General features: G+C 35.3%; 1 long non-coding RNA gene across 3 annotated transcripts in view; it reads left to right on the plus strand.

The window, feature by feature from the left end:
- LOC138715466 (uncharacterized) overlaps nucleotides 1–8,414 on the plus strand; it is a 33,608-nt gene extending 25,194 nt beyond the window's left edge. For 2 of the 3 annotated variants that reach the window (XR_011336361.1, XR_011336362.1), the window contains exon 3: nucleotides 1,449–8,413. This is a non-coding gene — a long non-coding RNA (uncharacterized lncRNA). Of the gene's footprint in view, nucleotides 1–1,448 lie in introns of all 3 variants that reach the window. The other variant, XR_011336363.1, reaches the window with a different exon arrangement.
- The last annotated feature ends 237 nt before the right edge of the window (nucleotides 8,415–8,651 follow it).

The raw sequence follows: 8,651 nt of genomic DNA on the forward strand, positions 1-8,651 counted from the left end.
AGTGACATGAGATTGCTAATCCTAGGAAGGAACCTGAACCATTCTTCGTAGTTGATTACAAGATAGAAGAAGTACTTTATGGATGGGGAGAATTTCTGAATAGCTACTGCGAAAAGAAAGCCGTTTCGCCTAGAGGTCCATTGCAATCTACAATGTAAAATAAGATACCGTACTAAAAATGTGTTCCTGATTATCATCAAGCGGACGATATGAAAGCTATGTAGTGAGTTTCTATTTTATTTGTCAAAATTATTTTATTTTTAATTTTATTTATCGCATTTTAATTTCAAATGCTATTAAACATCCAAATTAGTCAATAATAGTCATTTTCTAACATTATTTTAATTATATTTCAAGCCACTAAAAAGAAATCAGAAGAAGAACAATGCGAAAGAGTTGAAAATCTTCAACTGCTTCATATGATGACATATTTCAAGTCCTGCACTGTGACATCGTGGTCTCAGACGTTCTGCCTAAGACTCGCATTACGGAATGCGTGCTAGTTTGAGTCCTCATGGGGAAAGAAATTTTCTCATGAAATTTCGGCCAGTGTTTGGGACCGGTGCCCACCCAGTATCATGATGCACTTGGGGAGCTATGATAGGCAGCGAAATCCAGTTACAAAAGCCAGCTATAATGGCTGGGGGGTCATCGTGCTAACCACACGGTACCTCCATTCTGATTGGATGATCGTCCACCTGTGTTTCGGCATGTGGACGTGAGGCCAGCAACTAGCTGGTCGGTCATGAGCTGTAGCGCCAAGGATTATTAGATTTGAAAATGGCAACATTCAATGACTTTCAAATAAAGAAGCAGTTCTGCAGTCCTGCAGTACAAGACCAATGAAAGGAAAACGAGAATTATATTTTGAAATTATGTATAAAACGATCAAAAGCAAATTAAATGTCTGAGGTAGAAGTGGTGTTTCACTATAATGCATGCTGTATCCCATATATCTCGAAGATTCGTATTTGGAACTTGATCGTTCTTATTTTGGAAGTTTACATACACATTGTTTGTTTATATTGCATTTTCCATTGTTGCCATTCAAATTTAGAACAAAATGGCATTGTATAATTAATAAGAAATAATCGTTCTTTACATTCCACCACGTCAATTTCTATTAAATACACATATAACTAAGTACTAAAACTTTAAAATTCGTTTTTTTCGAAACTTTCTAAAATGGACCTTGATCGTTATTCCTGTGTACCCTTCAAATGTTAACAGAAAATGAGAGAATTGAAATTCCGATGATAGGATTTTGTGACACAAAGCATAGACCTATACAACAAGAGGTATGCCACCTGTTTCTGAATTCTCTCAGTTTTCCTGATGAGTGATGACTGGAACTTGAGAGCTCAAAATTTAGTAAGCATAGCCAGTCCTAATGACTGTATATTTTGCAAAATGTTCTGAAAGGTTAAAAGTTTATGTCTTCTTTCCAGAAAAAGCATTGGCACTTGTTCAGTCTTTCTCTGCGGGATGGAAACGACCTTTGGAGGAATTGAATCGAGAGATCCTGTCTTCATTTCCCAATTTGGTGACTGGTTCCTCACTTCTGCAGTTGGCTCTCACCCAGTTGGTGCACTACTATCACCGTTTCCAAAAATTATTAACATCAAATGCTCGTGCACAGCTGACGAATATTCATCACATCAAGGTGGAGCTAAAGAAATACAAGACAAATTTCTGAAGATATATTATGGCTGCTGTGATAGGTAAATGAGGGAACAGTTTGATGAAGAGCTTAATATATTTAAGTTAGGAATATTTGACTTTTTTAAATTAATATATTTAAATATTTGTTAGATCTGAATTGTGTATATATAGTCACTGTTTAATTAATCATATATGAACAATTAATGTGTTGATATAATTTTTGTTTTAGTGTTTGAATGCTAGATACCCATTCCAGTAATGCGGTTCAGGTGTTATTTATGAGTATTTACAAAAATGTAAACAAGATTTAAAATTGGAATCATATCATAGTTGAGCATTGTTCTCAAATCACGTGCGACAATCATACTGCTTTTGTGGTGCTTCAGTTTGTGGAAGTTGTGCCAGTTAATGTCTGCAATGTTTGAACATGAGAGAGACAACAAGACATTAAACATTTCGCCTTATTTCATATGAAAAACTAATCGCAAGATCTGTGCTAAAATGCTTAAGCAGTTAAAACATGAATGGGTGGGAGGGGAGAACAGAGAATATTTTTTAACAAGATGGAACAAACACGACAGCCTCCTCCTACATTGGCAAATATCGAACTTCGTTGTACTTGACAAACTTGAATCAAACATAGCGCCTGTAATGCACAATGCTAATACCAACTGTATTAAATGAATGTAGTGTAGCAAGTTTTTAACAACATATACAGGATGTAAAAAGAAAGTTACAAGCCTCGGTGGTAGGTAGATGAGTACCATGTGATCATATTTTGTTAAATAAACCCATGTCCAGAAACACTTTGTTTACATGCTAGCAACTCTGAAATGTGGAGGAAGACATAGGCAGTACGAATCACAGAAACTAGGAAAGAAGTTGAAAAGGCAATTGAAATACTGTAAGTAAACATTATTTTAATCAACTACAGAAGATGCTCCAAATGGCTGCCACCAACTTCGATACATTTTGTGCATTGCCTGGTTATGTCATGTCGAACTCTTGGAAATATTCTTGGCATATCTCGGATGACTCCGGCTGCTACCTGAATTCGTGCCACAAGATCTTGTTGTGTCTCCATGGGAGTCTCGGTTTCCATGTACAAAGAAATCCAATGGTGTCAGGTCAGGTGAGCGAGGGGGCCAGACTATTGGGCATGGGTCTCTGGACATGGGTGCAATTTTAATTTCAATTGTCTTTTTTACTGTACTTCTTTCCTAGTTTTTGTGATCCGTACTGCCTATATTCTCCTCCACATTTCAGAGACGCTAGCATGTAAACAAAGTGTTTCCAGACATGAGTTTATTAACAAAAATATGATCACGTAGTACGCACCTACCTACCACCGAGGCTGGTAGCATATACACCCAGTATAGTGGAGGGGTATAAGTTCATATATCCTAGTCCGTAAGATTTTTAAATCAAAGAATAGCATGACTACTGAGCATGTACAGCTTATGAGTGAGAGGTGTTTTGTCTGAATCTGTGGCAGAGAGCCTGTCGAAGTCGCCATTTCAAGATATATGACGTAACAGACACTTATCTCTTTTCTTCTCTGTAACTTGTCTCAGGTCGGTTCTACAACAATTGTCCTAATAAACTTTTTTGTTCCTAATAAGATAAAGAATAAAAAAGGGTAAGGGTATATTTTTTATACCTTTCATAATTTCTGTGACATTGCTGAATGTGTGGAAACTAATTTAATTATCATCATATTCGTCATCATCATCATTTTCAGGGATTAAGCCTTGCATGGCCAGTTCCAAATTTCATGAATTAGAATTGTTGTACCCACCTCTTCTTCAGTCTGCCAACATATCTTATATCCTTATAATTTAATGTTAATTTCATAATGCGGTGTTCCTGTATCTGATCTCCATATTCCTTCCGGCATTTCTGTATTGGTGTATATTTTTATTTGTTGATTTGCAGATATTGAGTTCTCTCCTGATATCCTTGTTCCTGTTCTTGTCTAGTAGAGTATATCCAGCAACATTTCTTAAAAATCTAATTTCTTTGGCCTCAATTTTTCTTTCCTTATTCTTACTTAATTCCATAATTCTGAACTTCACTTTAACTGCCATTAGTTCATACAGTTTTAGTCTAGTTTCCTTTCCAGTATTCTTAAGTTATCTTTTTATTGTGCCGCACACATAATTAAATGTAATTTCTCGAATACCCCATGCACTTTTCTTTCCAAAATATACAAGTAAAAAATACGGGTACGTGGCTTATTCTAAGTAAAGTTGGCAACATTGCCCAATTTTCCTCCTGCTCAACTCCTAAGGTGATAGTACATACCACTAACTTTCCACGTGAGTATGTCAATATTGTTAACATTGTTAATTGGCATTTGAATTAGCAGTACAGGTGTCAGAATGTATAGTTTGTGTGTCTTATATTTTCACTTCTCAAAATCAGTACCATTTTAACCAAACTCTTCAACCAGATCATAGAGGGTGATACTATTGCACCAGAATGGACCTTATCATATATAAGTACAATATACAAAGAGGAACTCTATGAATTATCGAGGTATCAATGTCTTGGCATCAGTGAGTAGGATACTCAGTAAAATAATCAAGATACGATTGGAGTCTTTAATACAAAATAAGATATCCAAACAGCAAGCTGGATTTACAACAGACAAATCCTGTGTAGACCATATATTTACAATTAGACAGATGATGGAAAGAATGTTAACCAAAGGAAAAGAGATACATTTTATCTTCATTGATCTAGAAAAGGCATATGACACATTACCAGTTAATCGACTTTGGACTGCCCTACAAAAAAACTGGAGTCCCAAATCCTCTCATAGACCTCATAAGGAGAATGTATAAGTGTATAGCATGTGTCAAAATGGGGGAAAATCTATCAGCAGAATTTTGTACTACAAAAGGTTTGAGGCAAGGGTGTGGAATGTTACCAACTTTATTTAAAATCTTCATAGAGAATGCCTCGAAGAAATGGAAAGACTCACGCAGAGGTATGGGCATCAATATTAATAACCATATGTTGCATACCTTGCTATTTGCCGACCAGGTAATAGTGGGACAAGATCACTAAGATATTGAGTATATGTTCGGCAAGCTTGTAAGTGAGTATAGACTACACGGATTGAAAGTGAGTTTTATGAAGACAGAATATATGGTTGTTGGAGGGAAAGGAGAGGACTTGGTTGTATATGGTGTAACAATTAAGAATGTCAGCCAGTTTAAATATTCAGGATCAATTATAGATAGTTCTGGTACTTGTGAAAAGGACAATAACTAGAAAAGAGAAAAATAACTAGATCCTGGAATGGTATCCTTTGGAACAGAGAAATGACAAAAGCAACTAAAAAATGTATCTTGAAAACAGTGGTAGAGAGTGTCCTTATATATGGGTCAGAGTTTTGGACTTTGGATGACAGATGGAGGAAAAAGTTGGAGAGCACTGAGATGGATGGGTTACGTCGAAGTATGAGAGTGTCTCGGTTGCAGCATGTAAGAAATGATTTTATTAGAGCAGAGATGGAAGGAAGAGAAATTGTAGTAAACAGGACTGAAAAACGGATACTGCAGTGGTATGGACATGTACAAAGAATGGAGGAGGAGGGATGGTCCAGACGGATAATTCATTGGTCCCCCACAAGGACAGAAGGAAAAGAGGAAGGACTCGTTTAAGTTGGTGTGGTAGTGTGAAAAAAGTTATGATTAAATTCGACTTAGAAGATGGACAGTGGAATGATAGATCCTTATGGTGGGCAGGAATTAGAAGCAACCGTTGAAAAGTGAATAGCTGAATTAAGAAGAAAATCAGTACCACTAAAGTATGAGATTGTGATCCTTTACTTACAGCAAAAATCTTAAAATGATCAAAGATCCGGAGGAACATGGAAATCGTAATGCATGCTAATAATGTTTCAGGATATCATGTTAAGATTAAGACGACAGCTGACATGTGTGCAGTGTGTGTATGCATAAGATCGGTTTGAAATGCGTCCTATTCCAGTACAAAATATGTTAATTTATTAACTGAACTGTATTTGTGTTTTAATTTATCGTGAATACATTTTTTTCGAAGTTCCATTTTTTTAATTTGTGTTTGTTTTATTTTTATTTTTTTGCCCTTCAAAAGTGGGGTGTGCAGCTTATGCGAGGACTTGAAGTATTCGAGAAAATATGATAAATGTATTTATAATGTCTTCCTTGTATGGCTCTTATGGTTGTGAAAAGGACACCTTTATCTTACAGGACGATTATTTAGTCCTGGCAGTCGCCGGCAGTGTGTGCCTGGATCAGGCGAGTCCATTTAGTTATGCCAAGGGATGTTTGGATTAGTCAGTCGCTTGTCTTCAGAGCGATCGGCTGTCATGTGTGCGGTATAGCGGTATGTTTCTAGTACAGTTAAGCTTAACTGCATTCCTTTACTGACCGCTCACTCTTATCTCTACTCCTATTACTTCCTTTCTTTTGCCTCATCAAGCTGTCAGGACTAAATAATCGGTCTGTACATCTTTTCTTCTTTCTCAATCTTTTTCTATCTGCCATCAATTAAATTTTTGCAAATATATTATTATTATTATCATCATCATCATCATCATCACCACTACTATTAAATGTTGCGTTATACCTTTTTGTTTCATTATAGTCCATAATGTGATTTTATTAAAATTATCAAAAGTTTCTTTAAAATCCATAAAAACCGTACATGTTATGTTAAACTCTGATTTTAATTATTTGATTTGATTCTGCATAAACTCTGTGTTTTCAGAATCCGTCTTGAACTTCTGAAGTAGTATATTAATATCTATTATTATTTCGAACTAGTTTATTTTATTATTGTCGCATATGTTTTATAGTACAACATATTATATACAAAATGCTGATTCCTCTGTAGTTGTTATATTTATTTCTGTGCCTTTTTTTCAGTTAGGTATATGACCGAATTTTAAGATATGTTTAATAGATTTAATGTGCGGTAGGCCTACTTGCAAGCATATTTAATTAGATCATTATTAATATTATCGGCACCAGGGAAGTCTTATAAAGTATAAACTATTTGACGGATTTTGTTCATATTCGGTATTCACAAATCAGTTTATCTTAGAATGATGCACGTGAATTACAATCATTTTAGCAAAGAAATTAATAGATATTTATTTGAAATAAATAATGGAATAAAAAGGCAGTCAACACGAAATTGACTGCATTTTTTATTTTTCTTCTTGTATGAGATGAAATAAATAAAATAGCTGCCATGTTTGTCCCCAGACATTTTTTGGCTTTGAATAGACTAGTTTTACACACAACAGCACTCATGGGCATTCTCACTGACAGCAGTAGGAGATAACTTGCATTATCAAAGGAAAGGGATCTGTACCCCATTTCTAGTAGTCGATAAGTCACAGGTATTTTCAAAATTATGCACTTCTCAGAGGTTACAATCACGGTTCAGTGATGGTGGTGTCCACTTCAGTTACGGAGTCCATGTAGTTTCTTATAAATGGTCGAAATTCTCCTATCTGAGGGTGTTGCAACCCTCCAAGTCTGATAATGAGCGGCACTTGTACAATTGTGGACATATCTCTTTAGTTTGGTGTTCTCCTACAGTACAGTCTCAATTGCTCCATAAATCTTGACGATTCTTCCCAGTTATTTTTATTTTTGTTGAAATTATTGCATCCTTAGCTTATTAACCCATGTTGGCCTTCACTGTCACGCCTTCTGTCGAAAATTGTTATTTTTAAGATCAGTAAAATATATTTAGTAACAATTTGTATCACCATGGCAGATGCACTTGATTTGGGCCAATGCTCAGCTATTATCTGTGTGTGTGTATTTGTGTGTGCGAGTGTGCATGCATTTCAAAATTTTAACAGAGCTGCTGCTGTTTCAACAAAGCTAATATGCAGTACTTAAGGAGTTAGGTACAGCTTACAGGATTAAAAATGTTTGGAAATATTAATTTTTTTCCTCCATTACTGTATCTTGTACAATAATGAAAATTGGGATATGTAAAACACTGTCCTTCTGCTATATGAAAAAAAAAATTTTTACAATTTAAAAAAAATTATTTTTTCTTCAAAATTCAAAATGGTGGCAATTCACTGTACAGTGATAAAGCATTTCCCTCATAACTCATAAACTTGTTAACTTTTTCATGTTCTCTCCCTTTTATTTTATTGCTGAAACTCATGTTTACAATATCATGCTCTTTCAACTACAGTCCTTAATAAATAATATTTGTTTTATTTTGTGTTAGAAGAAAATACTGATATTTGACCATATTTTAAATGAATTTATTTTTTATCAGACAATCTATCAAAGGTAGAGAAGTGATTCTGTATCATATTGTAGATATGACATGCATAAATACATACAAAACATTTCATCACAGAATATTGGATAGTTTTTGAGTTATGAGGGAAACGCTTCATCCTTGCACAGTGAACTGCCACCATTTTGAATTTTGAAGGAAAAAAATGTAAATATTTTTTTTTAATCGTAAAAGTGAGCTGGAAGTATCCCTCAGTGCACAGATGCATAATATTAACAAAGAATGACTGGTAGAATGCTAGTGTAATTAGGTAAACATTCCAGTTTAAGTAATTTTACATGCAGTGTAAAAATGAAATATGAACATGAACAAACGAATAAAGAAACCTCAATAAAAAGTAGTTTACATTTTCTTCTAAGTTTTCATGTAAAATTTCACCCTCGGGTCTAGGAGAGATGGCGGTGCGCAATTTCTAATCACTAGATTGTGCACCAATATGCCTGGGTTAAATCCCAAATCTCTCCGCAGTGCATATGTCACTGTTGATTGTAATTCGTCCGTAGGATGGGGATGTTAAGACTGGCGGTCCCCTTGGTGCTATTCGATAGGAGTGGGCTATGTGCTGGCACCGGGTTTCCCCTTCTCCTTTCCTCACCATCATCATCATCATCATCACCCATACCCTACACTACACTTACACATACACTCACCATAGTACACAA

The sequence above is a fragment of the Periplaneta americana genome, chromosome 15 (assembly GCF_040183065.1).
Source record: "Periplaneta americana isolate PAMFEO1 chromosome 15, P.americana_PAMFEO1_priV1, whole genome shotgun sequence".
In the NCBI taxonomy this organism is placed as follows: domain Eukaryota; kingdom Metazoa; phylum Arthropoda; class Insecta; order Blattodea; family Blattidae; genus Periplaneta; species Periplaneta americana.